Here is a 19,171-nt window from a genome sequence, read left to right as displayed (position 1 = left end):
TAGCTCCACGAGGGCAGAACTTTTGTTTACTAACACTGTTGTATTGTACTTCCCCATGCATTTAGTACAGTACTTTGTTCACAAGAAGCACTCAATAAATATCACTGATAGATTGAAATCGAAAATTAGCCTGGCTCAGGACCTAACAGTACATTTGGCATCCACAATGGTGGGGAGTATCATGGTCAATCCACCATCTTGCCATGCCCTGCCAATGCTTACCTCTTCCATGAGGGATGTTCCAGGCTAAGAATTCCCCAAGGGTAGTGTGGGCATGGAGTCTTATGAAAGTCTTGACCATGTCCTATGAGATGGGGTGACCTCAGTAAGGGGATGAAGCTAGTTATGGAAAATATCGGTGAGACCAATGCAAATTTTGTAGTTAGTCAAAATTGTTAGAGTCCCCCAAATTTTGCCCCTATAGCAACATCTGTGATTGCAGAAATGTTGGGCCTAATTCTCTCAGTATATCTAACTGGAATAACTCAGACAAAACTTTAAGGACTTAAAGTATCCCCCTCCTGTTCCTCTGAGCATACTGATGTTCGCTCTGAATGGTCAGGGGTCGGAAAAGGTGGTCCTCTCTATTTGCATTGAAAGAGTGTGCAGGTGGGAAAGAGATTCCCCTTCAAAGCCACTCACACTCAAAATTACAGTCCCACCAGCAGCCGTCTCTTCGAATCAAAAGACAACTTTATCTCTCTCCAAATAATCTGGTTGTGTAAGTAGTCAACTTAACCAAACTGGGCTAATGAAGACCTTCCCTTCAGTCTGTGGGGCTTTCAGTTTCTTCGCTTTGTGGGATGGGGAGAGCAGGAGCAGGAGCAGGAGCAGGAAAGGAAACTAATCTGTGCCATGTTTCTGACAAGGCCATTTGTTATTTTCCCTGACTGACAGTTGGTGGACAGAAAACAACCAGTAAATCACTGTCAGAAGCCAGAGTTCTTGCCATTCCTAACCTAATTCAGTGGTTTAACAATAATAATAATAATAATAATAATAATTTGGTATTTGTTAAGCACTTACTATGTGCCAGGCACTGTTTTAAGTGCCGGAGTAGATACAAAATATTCAGTTTGGACACAGTCCCTGTCCTAATAGGGCTCACAGTCTTAATCCCCATTTTACAGATGAGGGAACTGAGGCCCAGAGAAGTTAAGTGACTTGCCCAAGGCCACATAGCAGACAAGGGGTGCTTCTGGGATTAGAACCCATGATCTTCTGGCTCTCAGGCTTCTGGTCTATCCACGCTGCTCCCCTAGTCACTTGAGCTATCGGAATATTGTTAATATCACATTATTATTATCAGAGCAAAACCATGTAAACTTAATATTTGTCTGGCTTTATATAGTTTGAGCATATTGTCACACTACAATTCGGGCTATCTTAGAGCCTTATGTTAGGGTGTATAGCACAGATTAACTGCAGCTGCCTATCTGTACATCACATTGTTCTTTGTTTCCTAATTGGAAAACACCTAAATTGCAACTAATGAGCCACCCCCTCAGTTCAAGGTTGAGAAAACACTTCACATACTTCTTCCTTCATAGATTTTTTTTAAGGGCAGATGAGCCCGTCAGTTTGAGTTAACTCCCATTTCCATAGACAACCTAAAAGTACCCCTCAAGAGAGTCAGTTCAGATAATGCATTGTAGTCCTCAATCTATATACATACAATGAGTGTGTATGTATATCTATATCTATATATACATATGCTTTAATCATCTCTCACTGTAGAGGTTAGGCACTTATTTTCTTCCAAACAAGGGAATAAATGCATATTTTATCCTTTATTGATGTTGATAAAATTTGTACAGACCTCAGGAAATTACTGGCAGGATGTTTGCCACATGGACGTCAAATTTGCCTTGTCCCAAATACTATCTCACAGGAGTTTCTTTATCTGTCTTCCACCCAGGAATCAATTTCAGATCCTCAGAAGCTCCAGGCAGAGAGGCAGACTGCAGGGGAGGGATTTAGGATTCTCTTCCAAACTTCCCCCTTGTTTCTCTCAAAGGCCAACCTTGAAGTTGATCCATACTCTACCAGCTTGAACTCTTTTGGCTTGAACTCTTTCTTGAAAGTGTCTTTTAGGCTCCTTTGTGAATAAATTGTCCCCAGGGCTTAAGAGCATCACTGGACTGATTCAAGTCACACCAAAACCAAAAAGCAACTGTGGTTTTAAACCAAATACAACTTTGAATATACCCTTGACAGGTCCTGGGGAAGACCCAGAGATGGGTCCAAGCATTCATCTATGTCATTCCCAAGAGGACTAGTCATCAGAACTGGAGAATGGGAACATCTAGAACATGGGCCATCTGCTCCATCCTTTTAGTGTTGCTACTGGAAAATGAAGCCAGCCTGACTGCTTTTCCTAAACCTTCCTTCATAGGTTGCCCAAAAAACCTGGCAGCTTTCCAGGAAGGTTATTCATCATTCCAGTATCAAGGGAATTGCAGCCCAGCAGGCTTTTCTCCATCCCATGTTGAGTTAGCTTTGGGTCCCTTCCTATTTGTGTCTATGTACCAACCCCCCATGTTTCAATTGCATTCTAGAGGCAACCTGGGCCTCCTGGAGTGAGACTGTTCTTTATAGAAGGCTATTGGTTTCAAAACCTTCTTGGGCGTGTAATTCTCTCCTGAGTAAGGAATTTGTTGAGATCGGCCCCACTGTCAAATTGCAGAAAAACCTACCCACAGATAGCACATTCCCTTTATCCACTGATTTTTACAAGGTTTCTAGCCTGCTCTAGTCCTGGGACTATAAACATGTCATTTCTCTTGTTCCTTTGGGCCTTATAGAAGCCAGCTATATATCAGGGGAATGGTTATCATAACAGGGCATATTTTAGTTTGTGTAGAGACTCTCATGGTTCATAGAATCTCATTTTCTCTTTTGCTTCCAGGAGGGTATATTATATCCTCACTCGGTTGCCAGAAAGACTGATTAGAGACATCAATTCATTCATTCATTCAATAGTATTTATTGAGCACTTACTATGTGCAGAGCACTGTACTAAGCGCTTGGGATGAACAAGTCGGCAACAGATAGAGACAGTCCCTGCCGTTTGACGGGCTTACAGTCTAATCGGGGGAGACGGACAGACGAGAACAATGGCAATAAACAGCGTCAAGGGGAAGAACATCTCGTAAAAACAATGGCAACTAAATAGAATCAAGGCGATGTACAATTCATTAACAAAATAAATAGGGTAACGAAAATATATACAGTTGAGCGGACGAGTACAGTGCTGTGGGGATGGGAAGGGAGAGGTGGAGGAGCAGAGGGAAAAGGGGAAAATGAGGCTTTAGCTGCGGAGAGGTAAAGGGGGGATGGCAGAGGGAGTAGAGGGGGAAGAGGAGCTCAGTCTGGGAACGCCTCTTGGAGGAGGTGATTTTTAGGTAGGGTTTTGAAGAGGGAAAGAGAATCAGTTTGGCGGAGGTGAGGAGGGAGGGCGTTCCGGGACCGCGGGAGGACGTGACCCAGGGGTCGACGGCGGGATAGGCGAGACCGAGGGACGGTGAGGAGGTGGGTGGCAGAGGAGCGGAGCGTGCGGGGTGGGCAGTAGAAAGAGAGAAGGGAGGAGAGGTAGATCAATGCTACTGTCAGTTAGCTGGACAAGCCATAATCTACCTTTCCCTGAGAAACTGAAGATATAGTTTTATGTCCATCTTCTCATCCTAGGATTTTGACTTTGCTTATGAGTGGTCAAAGGTATTTCTTTTTTACTCCAGTATAAAAACAAAGAAAACCTAAACTAGCAGATGTGTCATAGATGCTAGATTTAAACACATCAAAGGTCAGTGTAAAGGATTTTGACAGTATATAGTTCATCTCTTTCCTTCTTAAAAGAGCAGTGCTGTTATGGCCTGTTATTCTTGTGAGTTTTTGAAATCATTTATCTTAGAAGAAGAAGTAAAGTAAGAAGAACATAAGCATTTTAGTTTGGAAGTTCCTTCAATTAAACTTACATCACATCCCACCTATTGGGCTGATTCATTTATCAGTCTGACCCAAGAATACATGTCATGGGCTATTTCCAGAGAAGGGATTCAGTAATAACCTGGACATTAGGTTCCAAGAGGAATATGCTGAATCAATGAAATAAACGTTCTAAGAATGAGCACTCACATCTACCTGAAAGCAACACTCTCTTTCAGAGAGAAAAGTCTTGGTTGTTTCAGATGGGGAGGAGGTAGTTTCTCAGTGGAGAGATCTGTTTGTTTCAGAAAAATGTTTCCAGAAAAGTTTTGCCTGAGACATGCTGTTGGAGACAGCAGAGGGAATTTTCCAGATGACATGATTCGTTAGCAGCTAATTGACATAGGTCATTGGCAGGAGCCTCCCTTTTTTAGCCATGCCTGCCTGTGATGTCGGCACGCCACCTCTCAGCCATTAGTAGGCCACATATCTCAGAATAAACCTCCAAACAGAAGACTGTTCAGAGGCATGGAGAGAGAGCTTCAACTTCAACTCTTGAAGCCTCAACTTGAGGGAACTGAATTGAATGATTTATTGATTACATCCTCGGTGGTAACCTTCAAAAACTCTTTGGCTCATAAGGTTGTAGGCAGGAATGTGGGTTGGTTGCCCAGGAGTAGGAGTCTCTTTTTCCCCCTTCTATCTGGTTCCCTTTTAAAATCCCTCATGTAGAGGATTACCTAAGGGCCTGCATCCATATCTATTGCAGTGAGGAGGGTCCCAACTCCTTCCTCTTTAAAACCTAATAATAATGGTGGTGCTTATGTGCTTACTATTTGCCAAGCACTGTTCTAAGTGCTGGGGTAGGTTGGACACAGTTCCTGTCCCTTATGGGACTCACAATCAATCCCCATTTTACAGATGAGGTAACTGAGGCTCAGATAAGTTAAGTGATCTGCCCAACGTCACACTGCAGACATATGGCAGAGCCAGGATTAGAAGCCAGGTCCTTCTGTCTCCCAGGCCTGTGCTTTATCCACTAAGCCATGCTGCTTCTCAAGTCAGCGGCCATAAAGGACCCCCCAACCATTCCTGACATACCAACTCCCTCTCCACTCCATGGCATATCCTTCTAAACTTCAGGGAAACTGAAGTTCGTGAGCTATATTTCAGGTGTTCACTTTCAGCAAGCTAGGGCAGGTGTCTGTGAACTGGTTAGGCCAGTAGGATAAGATATCTTCTAACTGTGGATTGTAGCCAGCTCTCCATTTTGGTGCACTCTGAACAGACAAGCAATATGGAGGCCAAAAAAACCAGTGGCCAAATAATACGGAGGTCTTGGGTGTTCCTGCTTCAGTGAGCTCATTCCAGTGTCTGAGAATTGTTAAACACCAGACTGTTTACTGAGAGCAGTTGTGAAATCACTCTTCAAGATGGCAACAGATGTAAGATAACTACTCATTGGTCAGTTTTAATGTAGCTCTGCCTGATGTCAGGGGGAAGGACTGAATGACCTCTTCCTATGGCCCTGAGATAGAAATATAAATAAAAGTTTTCAGTGCCAGAGGTTGCTTCAAAGCCTTAGAACTGTCAGCTGAATTTGTGAGTGGCCCTAATGTAGAAAGAAATTCAACCTTTTCCCTCTGTCAGCAAAGCCATCAGTGAGCCAGGGGTAACACTAGTTGTAAGTTCAGAAAAGAGCAATGCACAGTTAAGAAAAATAAGGGACAGGTGAGGGAGGGGAATTCGCTGTTTTTCTCTGCCAGCATTTGTTATTGTCCAAAACTAAATTGTTAGCTTGAGCCCCGGGACTGTTGCCGGAAAAAATTTTCACTGGGAATTCCCTGATAGAATTTCCATTAGATTGTAAGTTCCTTGTGGGCAGGGAACTCTCGCCATCAGACACAAACTCCCCCAAGTGCCACTTTTGCCTCCTCATTTTCCCCCTAATCCAGAACAGCATTCAGCTTCTTCCCAGCTGTTTCTCAAGAGGAGAATGCTCTTTATTCTTAAAATCTGACCAACCCCTCTCACCTCATAGCAATACTTGGTCCCACCCTCATCTTCTCTTTCACTCTATTTTCAACCTCTCTTCCTCTTCCTTGGCTCCTTCCGCTCTGCCTTCAAAAAACCCAGAGTGAAAGAAGCCTTTCTTGACCACACTACACCCTCTAGCCATCATCCTCTCCCTGTTCTCCTTCCTGCCTGAACTTCTTGAATGTTCTGCACAAACCTTCTGCCTCCACTTCCTCCCCACTGAGTCTCTTCTCAGCACTCACCAATCTCTTCATTCTACTGAAACGGCTCATTACGGTCTACAATGATTTCTGTCCAGTACAATCTAATGGGTTCCATTCCATCCAAGTGCTTTGTGATCTTTCTGATACATTGGACAAGGTTGACCAAATTCTTCTCTTGACAACTTTCATTTATTTTTGCCAACTCAGCACTCTCCCAGTTCTCTCCCTACAACTCAGACTCTTCCTTTCCAATCCCCTTTGCTGACTTCTCATTTCCTCACCCTTTTAATAGTGGGAGTCCCACAAGAGTTGATTCTCTGTGTCCTCTATTCATTAATCAATTCTTTTAATCAAATTTATTAAGCACTTTATGTTCAGAGTAATGTACTAAAAGCTTGGGAAAGTACAGTACAACAATAAACAGTGAAAATCCCTTGCCCACTCTATTCTTACTCTACATTAATTCTCTCATCCACTAGTATGATTTCAGCTACCACCTATAAACAGATGTTCCCAAGTCCATGTCATTTTTGCTATCCTCTCACTGCAATACAATTTCCAACCTCCTTTTGCCCTTGGCATAGCTCCATCTTATGATCTGCTGGTACTTTAAACTTAATGTCAAAAACTGAACTTTTTTCCCTACCCCCATCTTTCCTCCTAAACCATCTCCTTTTCCTAACTTTCCCATCCTAGTCAACTACAACTAGCAAACTCCCTGTCCCAGAAGCCCAGAACTTTGGCTTTGCCTTTTGGTTTTGATTCCTCTGTCATTTACATCTCACAGTCAGCCAGTTTCTAAATTCTTCTGGTTCTTTTCCTCTAAAATATTCCACAAAAGTACCCTTCCTCTCCACCCATACGACCCTCGATCAAACCCTCATCACTGCCTAACTGTATTACTATTTTCGCCTCCTTAGAGGCCTCTCTTCCTTAAGCCTCTTCCCTCTTCAATGTATTTTATGTAGAACTACATGCATCATCTTTTTAAAACATAACTCAGAATGAAACATTTCCCTGTTCACAAACTTTCTATGCCTCCTCAGTTCTTCTTGCATAGAACAAAAGCTCCTGACCACTGGTTTCAAAGTTTTCCACTAGCTTGCCTCCCTCGTAACTAATCACTTGGTTTTCCTGTTACAACCTAGCTTACATCCTTCACTCCTTTCTAACATTACCTTGCTCATGACTCTCCTTATTTGAATGATTGCCAGGAGCTCTCTCCCTGCTCAAATCTACCAAACCATATCTCTCCTTCCCCCTTTCACAGCCCCCAAAGACCATCTCCTTTTTTATGGTATTTCATAAGAGCTTACTATGTACCAGGCACTGTACTAAGCACTGGTGTAGATACAAGCTAATCATGTTGGACACAGTCCATGTCCCTAATGGAGTTCAGAGTCTTAATCCCCATTTTACAGTTGAGGTAACTGAGGCACAGAGAAGTTAATGTCACTTGTCCACGGTCACACAGCAGAAAAGTGGTGGAGCAGGGATTAGAACCCAAGTCCTTTGGACTCCCAGGCCCTTGCTCTATCCACTAGGCAGTGCTGCTTAAACCCCACTTTGCAGGTCATGTCATTACATCAGCCACCTTAGCATTCACCTGTGGGACTTGTCATATGCTGTCGAGTCATTTTGGACCCATGGCGACTCCATGGGCAGGTCTCTCCCAGAATGCCCCAACTTCATCTGCAATCGTTTTGGTAGTGTTTCCACAGAATTTTCTTGGTAAAAATATGGAAGACTCCTTCTGCACAGTAAACTTGAGTTTCCGCCCTTCACTCTCTCCCATTCTGCTGCTGCCCAGCACAGATGAGTTTGGCCATGTAGCAGATTGCCTTCCACTCGCTAGCCACTACCCAAGCTAGGAATGGAATGTGTAGGCCTCTGCTTGACTCTCCCTCCCATAGCGAGACTGATAGAGTACTGGAAACTTTCCGGGTGCCATCCTGAGAGGGGCAATTGTGTATACTACATCTAAACAAATCCTTCGTGTGCACTTTGCAGTGTTCAGCCTTCCTGCCCACTTGTTGCACTCCATGCACTCCAGTGGAAACATGATTGGCAGGGATGAGAGAGTGAAAGTGCCACTGTGCAAATCACTAGCACTACAATCAATTCCTTCAGACAGATTCTTGGTCATGAAGTTTAAGGACTAAGAATTACTTGTTGCTCCCGATAGGAGACCTAGAAATCGTTGTAGTCGTCTTTGTCATCATCATCATCAACATCATCATCATCATCATTATTTATTCAATTATTTTGTCTTATCATCTGTACCTATGTTATTACTCTTTTTTTTGAATATTTGGCAGTCTATGTCTTCCCCCATAAAAGTGTAAGTCCTTGATGGCAGACTGTGATTTTTTTTTCCTGTTGTATGTTTCCAGGCAATTAAGCACCAATAGGAGTTCAATAATTGCTATTGATGATGACAATGAGTCTTCTTTCTTCTGTGGTAATTGTAATTATTTTCAGACTAAATCCAATTTTGTGATTCTCACCCATCAACATATTCCATTTGGCTTTTGGTATGATGCTCTTGGTCCATTTTTACATATTTATCCTGATTTTTTCCTCTACAATAGCTTCATCATCGAAACTCGCCCAAATGATATTTTCCAAAGAGCTTTTTATAGGAGAATCTTTAAAAGCAAATAAAGGAAATGAAAACTCTCATGGAGATTGTGTAAGAGTATCATTGTATCTCAGCCCATGAAATGTTCTTTCCTAAAAACTAAATGAGGAACCAGACCAGGAAGCATTAAATATGAATAACACTGAGATCTCGGAAAATTCTAAGAAGGCATCATGCCCGGGTTATAGGGATGAGACCCAAATCTGATCATTTCTACTAAGTACGTAGCACGTGATGGAGTGCTGTACACAGAGTAGCCACTCAATAACTGATTGAGCATAAGATCAACATGATTGGTGAAAAGCAGTCTTAAGTTCTGGCTCAAGCAAGGATCAGTGAAAAGACCCCTCTCCTGCTCCGTAGAGCAGGGGACTAAAGAAACTCATGTTCCAGGGAGGAAACGTCCAGAGTTATCTTGGTGTTTTTCTGCTGGTCCTGGAGGCAATGAAGAAATGGTTCTAGCAGGCAGGCAGCATCCTTACACCCTTTTCTCCTGCTAAAGTAATTTTGGTTATTTTGTCATCCGATTGGGTCGAACTACAATCAGTTCTTTTGAACTGAGGTGTAAATGGCTCATTGTGGGCAGGGAATGTGTCTGTTTACTTGTTTTGTTTTGTTTTGTTTTGCTGTCTCCCCCTTTTAGACTGTCAGCCTGTTGTCGGGCAAGGATTGTCTCTATCTGTTGCCGAATTGTACATTCCAAGCACCTAGTACAGTGCTCTGCACACAGTAAGATGTAAGATATGGCTACAAAGAGGTGTTACTGAGCATTCATATTAGAGCTGCAGCTGTGACAAAGCTAATCTGATACTTCTAAGTTTCAACTCCAGTGTAAAATATTGTACATTCAACAACAATTTACCTACTATTTACCTTCTTGTAGTTAACTGTAATTTACTTCTATTGAAAATGTATCTTTTTTACGGGCACCTTATTCAACTCAAGGTCTGGCAGGGCCACCTCAAGTTATTTTGGCATAGGGCTTTCAATCCCCAGCCTGTTGCCCAAAGTGCCAAAATATCTTGAGGTGGCCCTGCCAGGCCTTGAAGTGAGAAGACAATTGCAATTCACCTATATGGTTGAGCTGGCCTTGTGCAGTACTCAGCCGAGGAGTGCTATTTGCATAACCCTGTTAAATGGAATCAAGCCCACAAAAGGACTAAACATTTTGAGACGGGCAGCTTTCTGTCCCTTTGATTCAAGTGAAGTAGCAGGGCCCTGTGCAGAAAGCGTGAGAGTCAGAAGGAAATGGGTTCTAATCCTGGCTCTGTCGTGCCTGCTGAGTGACCTGGGGCAAATAATTCAACTTCTCTGTGCCTCAGTTACCTCATCTAGAAAATAGAGATTAAATCCTACTCCCTCCTACTTAGACTATGAGCCCCATATGATATAGAGACTGTGTTCCCCCTTAAAAATTTGTACTACCCCAGACTTTAGAATGGTGCTTGCATATGGTAAAATAATACTATTGCTATTTTTATTATTATGTGACCTGTTTCATTGATTCTGGCTCAAAAAGATTCATTTTCCAACCATGTGTTCATTTTCACAAGACTAATTTCAGTCTGCTACCATCCAGGCCCAGAGTTCATAAAAGAATAGAAGAGCAGTGGCCAGATCCTGCTGGAGCCATATTTCCTAGTTTATGGTGGTCATTTTCACTGATAGAAAGTACCCCTAGAGGATAAAATAGTTTAGATAATTTATTCTCTGTCTAAATGTCTGCCTTAAGCAGGTGCTACTCATGTCCACTGTGGTTTTTTGTGGCATCTATTAAGTTCTTACACTGAACTAAGCAATGAGTAATGAGCTCCGACACAGTCCCTGTCCCACATGAGGTTCACAGTCTAAACAGGGGCAAGAACAGGTATCGAATCCACATTTTATAATTGAGGAAACTGAGGCACAGAGGAGTTAAGTGACTTACCCAAGGTCATACAGGAAGCAAGCGACAGAGCCTAGATTAGAAGTCAGGTCCTCTGGTTCCCAGGTCCCTGCTTTTTCAAATAGACTATACTGATTCTATAAGAGTCCTGTACCTAGAGTCAACTGGCCATCCTCAGTAATGTAAACCCTGCTCAGTTTCACAACTTGTCTTGTTTTTACCAGGCCCCACCATACATGGTGTTGTCCATAAAACCAGAAGAAGCGTAAAGAAACTTATCTCTAGGGTATTTTTATGGTATTTGTTAAGCACTTACTACATACCAGGCACTGTACTGAACATTGGGGTAGTTACAAGTTAATCAGGTTGGTCACAGTCCATGTTCTACCCAGGGCTCATTGTTTTAATTCTCATTTTACAGCTGAGGCCCAGAGAAGTGAAGTGCCTTGCTCAGGGTCCTAAAGTAGACAAGTGGCAGATCTGGGATTAGAACCTAGGTCCTTCTGACCCCTCAGGCCCATGCTCTGTCCACTAGGTAATGCTGCTTCTCCAGTGTTCACTTACTCCACTGATTGGAGTCTTTAAGAAGTCCCACTCCCTCAAAGTAGGCGAGTCTTCTGGTCCTTTCCTTAGCCCTACCTAATTCTATCCTTGTGTTCTAGAAGAAAGCATGAAATGGGTGGATGGATCAATTCAACTAGATACATGATTGATTGATTGATTGACATTTGGTCAAGCTGACTTGGGGACCAGAAGGAATGTTGACATAGAAACAAAACAATCTGCCAACTTATTTCCCCCCTCTAGACTGTACTCTCCTCGTGGGCAAGAAATACGTCTACTATGTCTGTTGAACTCTCCCAAGCATTTAGTATAATAATAATAATGATGGCATTTATTAAGCATTTACTATGTGCCAAGCACTGTTCTAAATGCTGGGGTAGATACCAGGTAATCAGGTTGTCCCACATGGGACTCACAGTCTTAAATCACCATCTTACAGATGAGGGAACTGAGGTTCAGAGAAGTTAGGAGACTTGCCCAAAGTCATAGTACTCTGCACACAATAGGCAATCAGTAAAAATGATTGATTATTTTCAACACTCCAACAATTGCATAGTCCCATATGGGTCTGACCCTGTCTGAATCACAGGTCAGTAGGAACTCAATTGTACATTTCAAGCACTTAATGCAGTGCTCTGCACATAGAAAGCACTCAATAAATGCGATTGAATGACCGGATGAACCCAACCACCAGATCTACCCATCCTATTTTCCCTCAACTAGACTTCTGCCAAGGGTCCTGATAGAAGCACAAATCAGACTTTAGTTCATTTTCCCAACCATTAATTCTACATCTTGAGCCTTTTCAAAGCCCTCCACATGTCTTGTTTGAAAGTTAGTAGATTGATACTGTGTAAAAAGAACAAACAATTCCCTAGTTGATCCATACAAAAACCCAACAGGTTAAAAGGGGCATATAATACAAAAGGCAAAATATCACACTTTATTCCTCTCCCTTAAATGGCCATGGATTCCAATCCATTTGGCAAATAAATGTGTTGATTTTTAAAACAGTTTTTGCTCTTGCCAGGAAATGTCTGAAGGCCCTAAGCCATTCAAAGTGGAATGTTATTTCTATCTGGACTGCATTGGCAATGAGTACCTTGGAAATGAATATGCCTATGAAATTTCTGTTTGAAGATTCATAGAACACCTGCCTGGGTTCTTTTTTCCATTGCCACATCTCAAAGACACAAAACATCGCTGGCTGCATTGCTAGTCAACAATTAGTAGGACCACCCCAACTCTCCAAAAATTCTGGTGAAACTTAGCAAACAGAGTATTGGGTGATGACCACTTGAATTTATAGCGGGATTTGATTTTTCCAAAAATACTTTTACATCAGGGATCTCAGATTTTCCTCACTACATACCTGTGAGGAAGGGAGAGGCAGGTATAATTATACACATTTTATAGATGAGGAAACTGGGGCTCAGAGAGGTCAAGTGACGTGCCTGAGGGCACAGGGCAGGGCACTTTCAGAACTGGGACTAGATAGTGAATTTCCTGCTTCCCAGCCCCATTAGACCTCAGAACATTCCTGAGCTAGGAAAGTGCTAGTGCTAGGGAAGCGGCATGGCCTTATGTATAGAAGGACCTGGGTTCTAATCCCAGTTCCACCACTTCTCTGCTGTGTGACCTTGGGAAAGTCACTCAACTTCTCTGTGCTTCAGTTCCCTCATCTATAAAATGGGGATTAAGACTGTGAACCACACGTGGGACAGGGACTGTGTCCAACTCAATTATCTTGTATTTACTCCAGTGCTTAGTGCTTGGCACAGAGTAAGTTCTTAACAAATACCACAATTATTATTATTCCTCACCGTGAGCAGAACTCTGAGTCATGAGATAAAGACCCTGAAGTGTTGAGATAAAGATTTATTTGTTGGCCCCAGTGGGACACATCACCACGCTCTCTCCCTTCAAAGCCTTCCTAAAATCACACCACTTCCAAGAGGCCTCCTCCAACTAAGTCCTCCAACTAACTCATCTTCCCTCTTGCATCACCTTTGAGTTTGGATCAGTACCACTTAAGCACTTGACATTCACCGCATCCCCAGCCCCATGTAATTTTTTTAAGGTATCCGTTAAGTACTTATTTACGGCATGTCAAGCAGTGTTCTGTACTCTGGGGTAGATACAAGTTGGTCAGGTTGACCACAGTCCCTGTCTCACATGGGACTCACAGTCCAAGTAGTGGGGAGAATAGGTATTGAATCCCCATTTTGCAGTTGAGGAAATTGAGGCCCAGAGATATGAAGTGACTTGCCCAAGGTCACACAGCAGGCAAGTGATGGACCTGGGATTAGAACCCAAAGTCTGTGACACCCAGGCCCATGCTTTATCCACTAGGCAACACCGCTTCCCTAGTACTAGAACTTCCCTATCTCCTTCTTCTCTCCCATTTCCCCTCTCTGAAATTTATTTTAATATCTCTCTCTCCCTCTAGACTGTAAGCTCCTTGGGGGCAGAAATAATGTCTACCATTTCTGTTGAATTATGCTCTCCCCAGTGCCCCGTACAGTGCTCAGCACACAGTAAATGCTCACTGATTGATTGTTGGTTGACTGGTTGACACTCCATCATCACAGTTCTCTACTGAAAATTAGCCATTTCTTGGAGAAGATCTACAGAGAGGAAACAAGGAGAAGAGCAGGAGATCTTGAAGGAGAGCCACATCCTCTTCTTCTTCTCTAATATGTGTCCCCTTTATTTCGTAATAATTCTCTCCACAGCTAAATTTGTCAGTACCAACCTTTGTGGGGCTGTGTCTACCAAAAGTGTACTCTCCCAAATGCTTAGTACACTGCTCTGCACACAGTAAGCACTCAATATACATCATTGATTGGTTGATTGATTGGCAGGGGTGGAACTGGGGGGTATCTTTATCACGTTATTTCTGTAAAATAATTCGTATAGAAACTGAATAATTCTGCCTAAGATTCCCCTGGACTCAACTAAGCTTCAATTTGACCTTTGGTTAAAATCTGTTGTAATTTACAGATTAGAGAGTTACCGCATCTAAAGAAGTTTAGAAACTTTCTTTTTAAACCGATCTGTCTAACATAAGCCTTCCAGACACAGACTTAGGCCCCTAAAGGTTGACTCATTCTGTTTATGTGGGTGGGGTCTGTAAACTCCCCAAAGAGTGGAGAAAGATGATCTTGATAGTGGTAGCAAAGATTTTTTCAAAAGTCCAAATGCATAGTAAAGCAGCAAACAAAAGAATTTGTTCATTAAAATGCATGGCACTGGTGGCCTACAATTCTCCATAGCCCTCAAATGCAGGATGTGGTCAGAACATAATGCACAGTTCAGAAATTTCCCTTTAAAGCAAACTGGCCCTGCTCTGCATGTGATGGTTAGATGATTCCCGAACAGTACCTGCAAGTCAGTAGAACGAGTACTTAGATTTAATGGTCTCTCCACTTGGAGAACCTGCTTTTCAATTTTCTATAACCTCTGAGAGCTCAACCGAAATGGGATCGACCCACCTCCATCTCTGAACATAATAACAAACCCAGGAGTCAGCACAGCTGTCACAGGTTCCAAGCACAAGAGTCACCGAAATGGGGAATTTTTGACCTTTCCTATAAGCCCCCCACACCTCATCTTATCGGTCTAGCCAGAATTTGACCCAAACTGACCACCCGATGTCTTCCAGTGGAGTCGGTCTGGAGAGGAGGAAACGGGGAAGGGAGGAAGAGATGGAAGGGAGCTATTCTGTGTCTTCCTCCCTTTCCTCCCCCAGAGAGAATTGAATGTGCTCACTTTTCAGTAAGGGGAACTCCATCTGGGGGTGAGGACAGTTCCTTTCTGGCAGGGAATCCCCCGCCCAAGTAGATGGCCTCTGAGTAGATCCAATCTCCCGTTGCCCTTTACATTTTATACCAAACTTTTCTCATTGCCATTCAGAGCCACATGAAGAGGGAAACTACTGATGTATCTGGACTTATGAAAAATTAATGGATCAGGAAAACCCAGTAAACTAAAAGTTAGATAATAGGTGAAAGGAACCATTGGCAATCATTTTCCATTAAAAAAACTGGAACAGAGCTGGTAGAATGTATGAATTCATTCATTTGTATTCACCGAGCAACCTACTGTGTGCAGAGGATTGTGCTAGGCACTTGGGAGAGTACATCAAAATAAAAAAAAACCAATCCCTACCCAGAAGGGGGAGACAGACAAAACTGTTTACCTACAGTGCAGATAGTATCATCTACCTGACCCTTTTTTATGGTATTTGTTGAGCACTCACTATGTGCTAGGAACTCTAGTAAGTGCTGGAGTAGATACAAGATAATCAGGTTGGATGCAGTCCATGTCTCACAAGGGGCACCTAGTCTTAATCCCCATTTTGCAGATGAAGTAACTGAGGCACAGAGAAGTTAAGTGATTTGCCCTAGGTTACACAGCAGACAAGTGGTAGAGCTGGGATTAGAACCCAGGTCCAGAACCCGGGTCCTTCTGACCCCCAAGCCCCTGATCTATCCACTAGGCAACACTGCTTCTCAAATTCCTTTGTAAAATGGGGGCTTGGTAATTCCCCTTATTTCCCTTGTAGAAATAGTTACAATTTTGCATGTGGCAACCGCTTCAGAGATCAATTTTGCTCTCTAAGTGGCTAAGTGGGGGGTGATTTTTCTCCCCTTCACATTTCATTTCACTGTACAAAACCCACTATACTATAGCAGGTACATTCCACTCATATGCCATCATTTAGGATGGTTCTGTGGTCTTGATGAAGTCAATCAATCAACCAGTCAGTGGTATTTATTGAGTGCATACTGTGGGCCGAGCACCGTACTAAGAACTGAGAGAGTACAAAACAATAATAGATGGAGATGAGCTGGGCCCACAAAGAGCTTACAGACTAGGAGGAGAAGATAGACATTAAAACAGATTACAGATATAGATGTACGTTAAGTGCTGTGGGTCTGGGGAAGGGGTGAAGAACAAGTGCTTAAGGGGAATGTGCATTAGCAAAGCAGAAGGGAGGGCTTAGACAGGGAAGTGTCTAGACTGTAAGCCCACTGTGAACACGGAACCTGTCTGCCAATTCCCTTAGCACTTAGTGCAAAGCTCCGTGCACAGTTAAGTGCTCAATAAGTACCACTGATGATGAAGTGAGGGGTTAGTAGGGGAAGGCCTCTTTGTGGAGAGGTAATTTTAGGAGGGCTTTGAAAATGGGGAGAGAGGTCTGAAGTGTCTGCAACTGGATGAATGCTGTCTCTGGGTTAGGATAACTATATGCCCTTTCTCACAGTTAATGAGGGCTTTAGGTGCCCATCCTCCATAGAACATATGCTCCCTGGGGACAGAGGCTATTTAACCTGCTTTAGTCTGTGTCTGTAGTAGTCTGTACTACTTACCCAGAACTCTGGATCAGTCAGCTTCCTTTGCTCCTGTGCATGAGTCACAAAGGGCTGCTGGTGGAAATCCTGGTATCAGATAGCAGGTAGACTTCTTCTTCGGCAAGTTCATCCTTGCCTGGTTTAACTCTCTCTGCCCTCCCCTCTGCCTGGAAGCATTATTTCTTCATCTTCATTTGACTCCCATGCGCACTTCCCTCACCAGTTGTTTCAGATGTTTAACTCCCTCCTCAAACACCCTGTCCTCCTACTTCCCCCATCTCTTGCTCCTGATGTCCTGGCTACATACTTTATTAAGAAAATTGAAATCATCCCTAAAATCTCCCCAAACGTCTCCAGTTCCTCCATCCTCCTGCCCTTTCTTCAACTCTCCCATCTTTCCCAAAAGTATCTCAAGAGGAGATTTCCTAACTCCCCTCAAAATCCAACTCCCTCCAAGCCCATCCCTTCACATCTTATCAAAGCTCTTGTCTCCTCCCTCTTTGCCTCCTTTACCAACATCTTCAACTGTTTACCCTCCAGTGGCTTTATCCCCACTTTCAAACATGCTCATGTCTCCCCTATCCTAAAAAAACCCCTCTCTTGCCCCCTCCCATCTCCCTCCTACCACTCCTCGCCAAACTCCTTGAGCAAGTTGCCTAAACCACTCTTCCCACTTCCTCTCTTCCAATTCTCTTTTTGACCCCATCCAACCTGACTTCCTCCCGCTTTACTTCACCAAAACTGACTTCTCAAAGGTCATCAGTGATCTCCTTCTTCCCAAATCCAGTGGCCTCTACTCTATCCTAATCCTCCTCAACCTCTCAGTTTCCTTCGACGCTGTCGACCACCCTCTTCTCTCGGAGACATTATCAACCTCAGCTTCACTGACACTGGTTCTCCTTCTTGAACCAGCATCATTTGCCTGTAGTAAGGAGGAGTTCATTGAATCTCACCAAAATCTCCTCCATCCAAACTGCTACCACCTTAATCCAATCACTTGTCCTCTCCCTCCTAAATTATTGTATCAGCCTCTTTGCTCTCCTGTCTCTCCCCACTCCAGTCCATTCTTCACTCTGCTGCCCAGATCATTTTTCTACAAAAAAGTTTAGGCCATGTTTCTCCACTCCTCAAGAACCTCCAGTGGTTGCTCATCCACTGCTGCATCAAGCAGACACTCCTCACTATTGCCTTTAAAGCACTCAATCACCTGTACCCTCCTACCTCACCTCACTACTCTCCTACTACAACCCAGCCCACACACTTCTGTCCTCTAATGCTAACCTTCTCACTGCACCTTGATCTTGCCCCCAGCATGGCTCAGTGGAAAGAGCACGGGTTTTGGAATCAGAGGTCATGGGTTCGAATCTCAGCTCTGCCACTTGTCAGCTGTGTGATTCTGGGCAAGTCACTTAACTTCTCTGTGCCTCAGTTACCTCATCTGTAAAATGGGGGTGAAGACTGTGAGCCCCACGTGGGACAACCTGATTCTCCTGTGTCTACCCCAGCGCTTAGAACAGTGCTCTGCACATAGTAAGCGCTTAACAAATACCAACATTATTATTATTATTATCCCGCTACTGGCCTGGAATACTAGAATAACCTCCTTCCTTGTATCCCAGCTCTGCCACTTGTCAGCTGACTGTGGGCAAGTCACTTAACTTTTCTGTGCCTCAGTTACCTCATCTGTAAAATGGGGATTAAGACTGTGAGCCTCATGTGGAACAATCTGATTTCCCTGTATCTACCCCAGTGCTTAGAACAGTGCTCTGCACCTTACTTAAAAATCACCTCCTCCAAGAGGCCTTCCCAGACCTTACTTAAAAATCACCTCCTCCAAGAGGCCTTCCCAGACTGAGCTCCTCTTCCCCCTCTACTCCCTCTGCCATCCCCCCTTTACCTCTCCGCAGCTAAAGCCTCATTTTCCCCTTTTCCCTCTGCTCCTCCACCTCTCCCTTCCCATCCCCACAGCACTGTACCCGTCCGCTCAACTGTATATATTTTCGTTACCCTATTTATTTTGTTAATGAATTGTACATCGCCTTGATTCTATTTAGTTGCCATTGTTTTTACGAGATGTTCTTCCCCTTGACGCTGTTTAGTGCCATTGTTCTTGTCTGTCCGTCTCCCCCGATTAGACTGTAAGCCCGTCAAACGGCAGGGACTGTCTCTATCTGTTGCCGACTTGTTCATCCCAAGCGCTTAGTACAGTGCTCTGCACATAGTAAGCGCTCAATAAATACTATTGAATGAATGAATGAACATAGTAAGCGCTTAACAAATACCAACATTATTATTTTTATCTGTCAGACAATTACTCTCCCCCTCCTTCAAAGCCTTATTGAAGGCACATATCTTCCAAGAGACCTTCCCTAAACCCTCCTTTCCTTTTCTCCCGCTCCCTTTTCCCCTTTCCCCCCCACAGAACTATAAGCTCACTATGGACAAGGACTGTGTCTGTTATACTGTGATGTTGTACTCTCCCAAGCACTAAGTATAGTGTTCTGCACAAAGTGCTCAACAAATAGAATTGACTAATTGGCTGACCAAAAGAAAAATTGTC

The 19,171-nt window shown here is 43.4% G+C and overlaps 1 non-coding gene across 1 annotated transcript; it reads right to left on the bottom strand.

Moving 5' to 3' along the window:
• Nucleotides 1-7,989: 7,989 nt before the first annotated feature.
• On the bottom strand, nucleotides 7,990-8,126 carry LOC114810462. The gene has a single exon (XR_003758161.1). It is a non-coding gene; the product is annotated as a small nucleolar RNA SNORA7 (small nucleolar RNA).
• Between the last annotated feature and the right edge of the window lie 11,045 nt (nucleotides 8,127-19,171).

Source organism: Ornithorhynchus anatinus, chromosome 3 (assembly GCF_004115215.2).
Source record: "Ornithorhynchus anatinus isolate Pmale09 chromosome 3, mOrnAna1.pri.v4, whole genome shotgun sequence".
Classification (NCBI taxonomy): Eukaryota; Metazoa; Chordata; class Mammalia; order Monotremata; family Ornithorhynchidae; genus Ornithorhynchus; species Ornithorhynchus anatinus.
Note: the sequence above shows the minus strand (reverse complement) of the source record. Positions and strands in the feature narration are given on the sequence as shown.